Source organism: Schistocerca serialis, chromosome 1 (genome assembly GCF_023864345.2).
Source record: "Schistocerca serialis cubense isolate TAMUIC-IGC-003099 chromosome 1, iqSchSeri2.2, whole genome shotgun sequence".
NCBI classification, from domain to species: domain Eukaryota; kingdom Metazoa; phylum Arthropoda; class Insecta; order Orthoptera; family Acrididae; genus Schistocerca; species Schistocerca serialis.
The window spans coordinates 50,773,864-50,784,495 of record NC_064638.1 but is presented as its reverse complement, the minus strand read 5'-3'; the positions used below and the strand labels follow the sequence as shown (position 1 = coordinate 50,784,495).

Genomic DNA, 10,632 nt, shown 5'->3' with positions numbered 1-10,632 from the left:
TATGCCAGGACTTGAGTACAACCTCCAAAGTAAAAATTTTATAAAATATGTTTTATGTAAAACAGAAGTAAGTGCGATTGTTTGCAGATGTATTGATGAATGAAGAAAAGCCGAAATAAGCTTATAAAAGAAAATCAAGCAGCATAATGTTTACTGATTTTCAGCATAATGCTCTACTGTAACATAACATATGCTGCAGTTACCATAATAAATAAACTTATACATTAGTACTTCTCCAGAATATTTAAGGTATAACAGCGTTTTAATGTCAAAACGAAAGTCTGATTAAAGGAAGATTTCGAAACAATTCATGGGTCAGCTGCTACATTTATTACCGGTAGATTCGAACAGCACACAAGTGTTGCAGAGATTCTTCGGGAACTGAAATGGCAACCCCTGGGATCACTACTATGAAAATTTAGAGAACTGGCATTTGAAGCTGATAGTGAAACGAGTCTACTACCACAGTCTTACCTTTCATGTATGTACGACAAATATAAGATACGAGAAATTAGGTCTCATACGGACGCACATACACAGTCATTTTTTCCTCGCTCTATTTGTGAGTGGAACATTAAAGAAAGACCAGTAGTGAGGCTAGGTATCCACTGCCACGCGCCGTACGGTGGCTTGTGAAAAATGTATGTAGATGTGCTGACGATTTCATCACCTGCAATGTCAACCCGCCTCCCCCCACCTCTCCCCCCTTCTATATACCAGTTACTGAGTCTGAAATAGAAAAGAAAGGAAAAGAAAAGAAGACAGTTTCGCCCTGAGGATTTTGTATAAATTTGTGTTTATAGTTTATATGTTGCACACAACTGCACACCCCTGTTTCAGTTTTTATTGCAGGAGGAATATTTTGCAGTGTAGCTATAGAGCTTTTATATCCAGTGAATACTTTATCTGCTGTAGACCGGCACGTAAAAATTTCCGTACTAGATTATGGGAAAGATAAATGCTTGCAATAGATGCCTCTATGATATTCATGGGCAACAGAAACACAGGTTAGGCCAAGAATCACGTCACGTACCAAGCGTGTAGGACTGTATTCGATTTAGATTGAAAAGAAGGTGAGAATATTGTATGTAGAGGATAGTGGGCTCTGGAACACATTATGCGTGACTGATTTAGAACCACAGAAAGAAATGCACACTAGAGACCGCCGTAATCAGTTTCCGCGATATTCTACTGTTTTGTTGTCCTTAGACATGACGCTGTGTTTAGTGAAGCATTTCAGACTATTTAAAGTTCTATAAATTAAGTATTATATTAATACATTAAAGCTATTCGGAATATACTGTTAACTCGTCAGGTACAGATACGCCTTTGAAAAAGTTTCTGTTAGTTCCCAATAGCTTCTATTTCAAAATGTATTTTACTTATAACTGAATTTTGATAATGCTTTTGCTTGATTTGATTTCGCTCATAATTATTGGTGGGTAGTAGTGTAGTGAAGCAACAGAAAACCATTAATGTGGTATTGACAAATTTTCTGGACTGTAACACTTTTATATTTCGTAGAATGACAATGACTATGTGGTACGTAGGAACATTAATCTTAATTTTCCAGTGTAATTTTTGAAATTTCAGAAGAAAACTGCAGCACATAAAGCGTGAGTGACGAAATTTTAAAACCGTACAAGAGCGAGTAGCACATGCACTCTGAGGCTGCCATACAAATTTAATTATGACTATACCTGTTCCTGAGAAAAAATGTTCTTTACAGATGGGCAGACAGACGGAAAAAAACTACAAAAAATTATGTATGTTATATAATTAGAAATTATCATTTTAAAAACGTTTCCTTCAGTTATACAGTGAAACCTTGGTCCTTGCCAGGTCAACGACAAGTATGCTATAGATTTTGATGTGAGTTTGCAAGTATCAAAATATGTGATTTAAGTGGCTGTACCTTTTGACCGTAATCCCTGAGAACCTTAAAGTTTTACACCGCCAAGGAGTCATAGTCCTTAGTATGTGACATAAATTTCAACATTGTACCTCATCCCGTTCCTGAGAAAAAAGGCTCTTAACAGACCACAAAGTGACCCTATAAGGGTTCCATTTATACCGACTGAGATACAGAAAGCTAAAAATGCAATAAGACTGTTGTCTAGTACTTCGTACACAGTGGTAAGTATAGGTGACTGCAGACTGGTACAGCAGCTGTCATCGTACAGAAACTGAACAGGGGCAGAAATGATTAGCAAACACGTGAATACAGTAAACGGAAGTTTCACATATCTGAAAGCTTTCTCCAAAGTGTTGTGCAGAAACTTTATAAAAGGAGAAACAGTAGTGAAGTCCAGCTATTGTAATTCTAAAAAAAGTTTAACTGCTGTAATAACATAAAATGATGTTCGTTGCATGCTCACTCAGCACTCCGTCATCAGGGCACAAGTGGCCCATCGGGACCAGCCGACCGTCGTGTCATCCTCATCTGAGGATGCGGATAGGAAGGGCGTGTTGTCAGCACACCGCTCTCCCGGTCGTTACGATGGTTTTCTTTGACTGGAGCCGCTACTATTCGGTCGAGTAGCTCCTCAATTGGCATCACGAGGCTGAGTGCACCCCGAAAAATGGCAACAGCACATGGTGGCCCGGATGGTCACCCATCCAAGTGCCGGCCACTCCTGACAGCGCTTAACTTCGGTGATCCGACGGGAACCGGTGTATCCACTGTGGCAAGGCCGTTTCCCATTCGTTGCATAGTTAAACGGTATTTACAGTTGCAGGCCTTTATACACAACGTGCCAGCAGTTTATGCCCGCATACTTATAAGAGTGATAGAATGAAACACTGTTATTTGAATTCATAGCATAATATTGTTCGTCTCACAGTAAGGAGGATTTTCTACAGAATAACTAGCAGTGATCTAAGTGAGATGTTGCCCTCTTCACATAACAGCTATTTTTCACTCAAGAGCATGATGTTCTCTTATTTACAGGGAAAATGTGGTTCTTTATATGTGTTGCACATATAATGAAGCTTTTGCTTCGACCCTAAGAGAGTATGTAATACTTTTGACATAAAATAAGTGTTAGCTGCGTCAGTGCTGGAACATACTCGGCAGTCTGCAGTCTGGTGCACATGAAAGTTTCTGAAATTCTGGAAAATCTTAAAAGCAGTACTTGCGCATTAACTCGTCGGAGTGACGACATATTTTGGTTCTGAATAAGATGGCCACTGCGGCAGCATTTAAACAGCAGCATTTAACCCAGGAAGCAATGGCTGTCAACAATGAAATGTATGTATGTATGTATCTAAACGTGTGGTGCGTGGTAGAAATCTTCTCAGTGACAAATCTAAAGTGTTCAGTCAGAAAAATTTACGTGTGCAACATTAAGAATGTAGTGGGAATGTATTCACATCAGTTGGACGAATGTTATGAAAACAAACACTTCAAACCGACATTTCACGACAATTAGTCTGTAAAAAAACACACCACATGTCATAAGGAAAGCGTGTAAACCTTCTGAAGATGAATCACAACGATTCGAAACCGGTAATGGTACCCTTTGAGTAAAGGAACTGAAAGTACATTTGTGGCTAGTTGCTGTCCCAACACCATCAACAATGAAATCTCCATTTAAAATTATTTCTCAGAGACAGGATGTTAATTTTTATATAAATAAAATCACGTGTCACTTAAACATACACAAGTGTATTTTAAAGACAAGGAATACGTAATTTCCAGCAGTACAGATCTTCTATCTGGCGAGCGCTATAAGAGCATGCAGATATTAGAATCCGTGCTGAGATAAAACATAAAGCAGAATAATCACAAAGAAGACCATAGTCTCGGCATTACAAATGGAACGATTGTCTTTTTCTTTCGTTTGGTCGCATATTAGATGCGACTCGTAAATCTATTTGTGAAATCTGATAAAATTCGTATCTCGTGTGTCTGTGGTTTTTACGTAATTTTGACACAATTCACTGGTATTTTACACTAAACTTTCTGGATCATAAGTGAAGGTGATTCAGTAATTCTTTCAGTAATTTTGAAACAAATCTCTTTTAAGTTCTCTTTTCAAGATATCGGGAACATCCGATGTAATAGAAATGTGGGCGCAGAATCGGAAGTTCTTTCCTCCTGCGTTCTTGTGGCACGCCATGTTGGATTTAGGTAATAAACGCAGTGTGCGGATCACTGACCGGCGCGCGGAGAGAGCAGCAGCGGTTTGCGCGCGCACACACACACACACACCCACACAGTGCTCCTGCAGCGCAGCGCCACCGATGGCATCCTATTATTTGCCGCTTCCTGTGGGCAATCGATGTGCTTTGGAGGGCGTAGGCGAAGAGGCAGTGGTAGGGGCAGCGGGAAACTGAGTGTCGTGTGCAGATGGAGCCTCGGACACAGCCTCTGGCACCGGGTCTCCGTGTAATTGCTGGCTCCGCGGGGCACTCGTGTTAGTCGGAGGCGAATTTGGCTGCCCGTGTTCCCCGTCCTGCTAATGGAGGCTCCGCCGAAGGTGTACATGGAACTGCCATTCACCGCCAGTGTTCCATCCGGGCTATTACGTCGCACAGCTCGAAACTGGAATCCTCATTCTCACATCATTGGCGGCCATTACTGTGTTTTCTCCATAGAGTCTTCTTCCAACTAGTAAACATGGAAGACAATGTACTCTACAAAATTGTATATGTGGGTTTTTTTTGGGGGGGGGGGGCGGGGAGGGGGACCCGAAAGTGGGCTTTATTCCACACTACTGCGAGCAGATGCTGCTGCTGTTGTATTGACCAGAGCCTATTGTCCTCGACAATCTCGTGTAATTGGATTCAACTGTTCTACTGACAAAAAATGTGCTGCGACAGTATATGGTTAACAGCCAGTTGGTAACAGCTCTGTAACGTTCTCGTCACATATATACTTGCTATACACTTCTTTTTAAATGAAAAAAATGGCTGTCGTAAGTAGCCTGTAAAAAATAAATAAACAATTAATTAAACTGAAATAAAACGAACGTACAGAATAGTATATAAACATTCCGTTGCTCCCCAGTAATTATATTTTCAGTAAAATCCCGAGTTCGGTTCGTGCCTATCAGACGTACGCAGAGTTTATATACAGGCAAATCACACTCTTCCGCTCCTTAATAATAACTACTATGAAAGTGTGACGACTGCTTGTATAATGACTCACTATAGTAGACGACTGCGAGGAGTAAATCTGTAAGACATTCCCTGTCTGTCACTTCGAAACTACCTGATAAACATGCACTGTTTTCTGCTCTGTTTCATCTATTTGTACGTGTTACCGCTAAGATTACAAACCCGTTAAAGTGCACATTACTTTGTTAATATGCAGGTTAACTACTTTGATCCGTTAACGTGTTGAATCAAGCGTTTTCCGCTTTTTACCTAGTTAACACACCCATTGACGGCTTCCGTATCGTTAATCTTCAAAAGTTTGTTTCTTTCACTTCCTTTCCCCCTCGCCTTCCAGTTTTGTGGACAGTTTCTTGTCGTCAGTGGCTGTTTTTATATCTTATAATGTGTGTCGGCTGCCAGAGCGTGAATTTGTGTCATGATTTGTTTGACGCAGACAAATTTAGCTCCCTATACGTAAACAAGCACCGAATTGGTGAGTAAAATGAAGAAATGATTTTTCACAAACCTCTTTGCCGAAGGTTCAAAATATAACAGCGTTTTAATGTTAAAACGAAAGAATGATTCCGTAACTGTATATATAACGCTAATAAACGTTTCCAAGAAGAATTAATCATTTCACAGTTATAGAGTAATTCAAAGGTAAAATGTACTGACTGCACATGTCTGTGAGAAACTCACTGAGCTATTGTGAGAGGCGCAAGGAAGTGTGAAACAGTTTGTCCACGCCGAAGAATTGTTTGACATAGTGTATTCTGCTCATGTGTCAAATGGCTACAGAATTATCAAGCAATTGAGCAGACTTTATGAAAATATAACCCAAAATCAAATGAAAAATGTTTTTGATTTATGTGAACCTTGTCAACAAACACACAATAATGCAAAAACAGGGATTGTCGCAAAGTTGGTTATTTCATAGTATTTCAGTAACTGGTGCCAAGTGGACCTCAAGAAGCCAAGAAAAGTTTAAAAAAACAAGCAGATAAAATGTTAACAGTTTGTAATGCAAAGCACACAGACGTCGATGAAGATGCCACTGTGATAATTAAGGTACCCAAAGTACACAGAGCAAAAACTGACACCCATTCGATTATAACTGTGCTTTTAAGTAAAACAGAGGACGACTTTTATATACTTGGTATTTTAAAACCATAGTATGCAAAAGCCGAATTCAGTGTTTGCAAAGAAATTTTTGGAAAAAGATGTCCCTGCTGTAGATATACCTTTATGTCAAACAGCAATAAAACATATCTTTGTATTTGGCAGGGCTTCAGAAAATGTGACTGCAAACCTAAATGTTCCTCTAGCAGGTATTCTTGTCGCAAAAACCAGTTGCTACATAATTCAAAGTGTCACTACTAAGCAAGCGTAATTTTGTTAACTTTTTTGCAAATTAATTTCCTTAATTGCAATAAAATTTAAACCACTGTATTCTTTGTATGTTTTGCAAATTAATTTCCTTCATTGTAATAAAATATAACCACTGTATTCTTTGTATGGTAGTTTTTAATTGATTGATGATTGACTATCAACTACTTTATGGATTAAATGATTGTGTTTACTTGACTCTTAGATACCGAAAAATAAGTAACTTACATTATTTTAATTTCCAGTTGCTATTGTTCCAGCAACAATATTTTTCTGGATTGCAGTCTCCATAGAAGAAGAGCATTATAGTAGTTCCTTAAATAGTCTCAGATTATCATCAGTCTGAAGGTATAAGATGAGGATTATACGCCTAGTAGGTGGATTAAGGACGGAAAGGCACCACCAACAAAATGCGGAAAATGTTGAGGGAGCAAAGACTGTTATATTCAATATCCAAGAAGATCGCGCACATGACTACAGGCAAAAATTGTTAGAAATTCGCGCGTCTGTAAAAAGACCGATACGCAGAGCATGCAGTAACTGCCAGCGTTATACCTTAACCTGAAATAGGTACGGCCGAGAACCTGAGAAAATTCTGGTCCTACGTGGATTCGCTAAGTGTTCCGAATATTTCTATCCCGTTACTCATTGATCATACTGAAGAGGCAATACAAGATAGTAAAACGGAAACGTTTAAGAAATTGTTCGTGTTGGAGGATAGTGCAAGCATACCATATTCTGAGCATCACACAGACTCCTATATGGGCGACAGTAATAAGCATTCCTGATACAAAGAAGTAACTAATGAGAGCCGGTAACAAACGAATCGCGAGGTCCGGGAGGAATCGCTGTTACGTTTTAGAAGGAGCATTCAGAGGCACATGCCCCTTCTTAGCTTGCATTTATCGCGAATCTCTGACCCAGCCGAAAGTCCCAAACGAATGGAAGAAAGCGCAGATGACACCTGTGTATAGTACCGAGCGAGGTGGCGCAGTGGTTAGACACTGGACTCGCATTCGGGAGGACGACGGTTCAATCCCGCGTCCGGCCATCCTGATTTAGGTTTTCCGTGATTTCCCTAAATCACTCCAGGCAAATGCCGGGATGGTTCCTCTGAAAGGGCACGGCCGACTTCCTTCCCCATCATTCCCTAATCCGATGAGACCGATGACCACGCTGTCTGGTCTCCTTCCCCAAACCAACCAACCAACCTGTGTATAATAAGAGAAAAGAAGTAATCCGCAAAATTACGTACTAATATCCTTAACATAGGTTTGCTGCAGAATCCTTGAACATATTATCAGTTTGAATGGAATAATTTTGCTTGAGACGGAAAACTTTTGTCCACGAATCACCACTGTCTTAGGAAGCATCGCTCTTGAGAAACTCAGCAGGTCCTTCACTCGCACAATATCCTGTCAGCCGTGTATGGATGGCAGCAGGCAATTCCTTATTTTTAGAATTTGGGAATGCGTTTGACACAGCGTCCTTCTGCAGACTATCGACGGAGGTCCGAGCATACGGATAAGCATATGTGAGTGGCTCGAAGACTTTCTAAGTATAAGAACCTAGTACATTGTCCTCGGTGGCGAATATTCATCAGAGTTAATGGTATCGTCATGAGTGCCTCAGGGAAGCGCAATAGGACCTTTTTTTACTCCCTATGTACATAAATGATCAGATGGAGAGCAATATGCGGCTGTTTGCTGAGGTTACTATGGTGAACGGTAAGGTGTCGTCGCTAGTGACTGTAGGAAGATACAAGATGACTTAGACTAAGTTCACAATTTGTGCGACGAATGTAAGATAGCTCTAAATGTAGAGAAAGGGAAGTTAATACCGATGAGCAGAAAAAACAATTCTGTAACGTTTCAATACAGCGTAATTAGCGTGCTGCTTGACACAGTCAAATCGATTAAATATCTACGCGTAATATTGAAAAGTGATATGAAACGGAACCAGCATATAACTACAACAGTAGGGAATTTTCGGTTAATGGGGAAAATTTTACGAATGTGTGGCACATCTGTAAATGAGACTGCATACAGAACTCTACTGCTCGAGTTTGTGGGATCCTACCAGCTCGGATTAAAAGAAGACATCGAAGCAATTTACCGGCTTGTTCTTAGATTTGTCACCGGGAGGTTCGGTCAACAAGTGAGTATTATGGATATGCTTTTTGAATTCAAATGGAAATCCCTGGAAGGAAGACGACGTTCTTTTCGTGAACTACTATTGAGAAAATTTATAGAAACGGCATCTGAAATTGACTGCAGAACCATTCTGCTGCCGCCAACGTACATTTTGCGTAAGGACCACGAGGACAATGTAACAGAAGTTAGGTTTCGTGTGGACGCATATGAGCAGTCGTTAGCATCTCGCTCGGTTTGCAAGTGGAACAGGAAAGGAAAAAGCCATTTTTGGTACAAGGACCTTCCGCCATGCACAACACGACAGTTGCCTCCACACTCCACCGCCTCCGACTCCCAATTTCTGCAGCCTCCCACAAAACTTTTTCCGATTGTGTGTGTATATGTTCTCCTCAGAGTTTGAAGACCAACTGGTCTAGTCCACAATATCGCCTCAAACCGCCCCCAATTTCCCTGCCCCCCCCCCACCCCACTTGTGAATTGGTAGGAAAAAGAATTGAGTGGAAGGTGCAGTCTTTATTTTTGGTGGGAAGTGTGTTCAATTGGCAAAATGTTGTTATTGAACAGAGTGGAGTTTAGTAAGTGTGTTACCTATAAGTATGCCACTGTGGACTGCATGAGGAATGGAAAGGGGTGATAACGGATGAGCATACGGGAAATACTTTTCAGCAAGTAATGGTGATATTGCAAGACTGGGGATGCATTTCGCTGTTCATAGAGACAACTGCCTATGTTAGAGCTCTTTGTGTCTTTTGAAATTGCCAGTCAATCAACAGGACAGGAGACAACTTTTTGGTGTTCCTCTACCCAAGAGCGAATGAGCCATAGGTGCCCGCCTTGGTGTATCGGACTCAAGTGAGAACGTTTGAAATCTTGCTCTCGTTTTGATCATATGTGTATGCATATGTTTACCATGCAGTGTGGTCTAAACCATAATACCTCTCGAAATTATCAGGGAACCGTCCTACAGCTGCTGCAAGAAGAATGGTCTCCTACCAATCTACGAGTGTGTAGCTATGGAGGAACTTGTTAACAGGCACATGGTGAGAGGAGACAGGAGCGCAAACTATCACTGAAGTGTAGGAAAAGTAGTCTCCTACCGACTACAACTGTATAGTTGCTAAGAAACACGTACACAGATACATGGTAATAAGGGATAGCACAGCAAACTATCACTGAAGTGTAGAAAGGAGAATGTACGCTATCACGAGTGATGGAGAATGTTTCACTGCTCTAATTCCACATCTAAATTGTCATGAAAAACAATCAATATTCTTCAACAATGGGTCATAATGCAACACACACAACTACTGCAAAAACCGACCTGAAAAGATCCCATGAGAAGAGAATGGCAGTAGCAGCAAGTGCTTTCACCTCAATGTGCAGATAAATGATAAACAGCTTAGAATAAATCTTTGATCCCCTCCAACATCTCCACCTCCTGTAGGTAGGGTACCGCTTTTCAGGGCTTGTGCTATACTGTCTCTGATGGTAAACAGAGAGATCCATTGGCTCACAGTGATGTGCTGCTTCCGGTCTGCAGAAATCAGTAACATATGTTCAAAAGACTCAGGAAAACGACGCTTCCTTTAAGCAGTTAAAAGTATTTCTCGAAAAGACTGACCTCGCAAGAGCAATAGCGAAATATCTGGTGTGATCCTTATGCTTCCTGTAACGAATATTCTACCGACAAACCTCACCTCACATCGTATAAAATGTGTAGTCTCAGACTTTTAAAAACGAATACTGTGGTTGTGCAAATAGTGGATATAGTACAAAAACCAATGAAATCTCGAGCTAAGCACGTGTAAACTTACTTTCCAGCTGTGTTTCCTATGCTTGCTATAACGAATATTGTAGAGACAACCCTCGCCTCACATCACACCAAGTAAAGTGTATATTTTCATGCTTTTGAAACCAATGCTGTGAGAGTACAAACAATGGATATTGTGCTTCAATCAATGAAATCTATACCTAATTAAGTTTAAAATCACTC

General features: G+C 40.5%; 1 pseudogene; it reads right to left on the bottom strand.

The window, feature by feature from the left end:
* Positions 1 to 2,583: 2,583 nt before the first annotated feature.
* On the bottom strand, positions 2,584 to 2,701 carry LOC126426237 (5S ribosomal RNA; annotated as a pseudogene).
* Between the last annotated feature and the right edge of the window lie 7,931 nt (positions 2,702 to 10,632).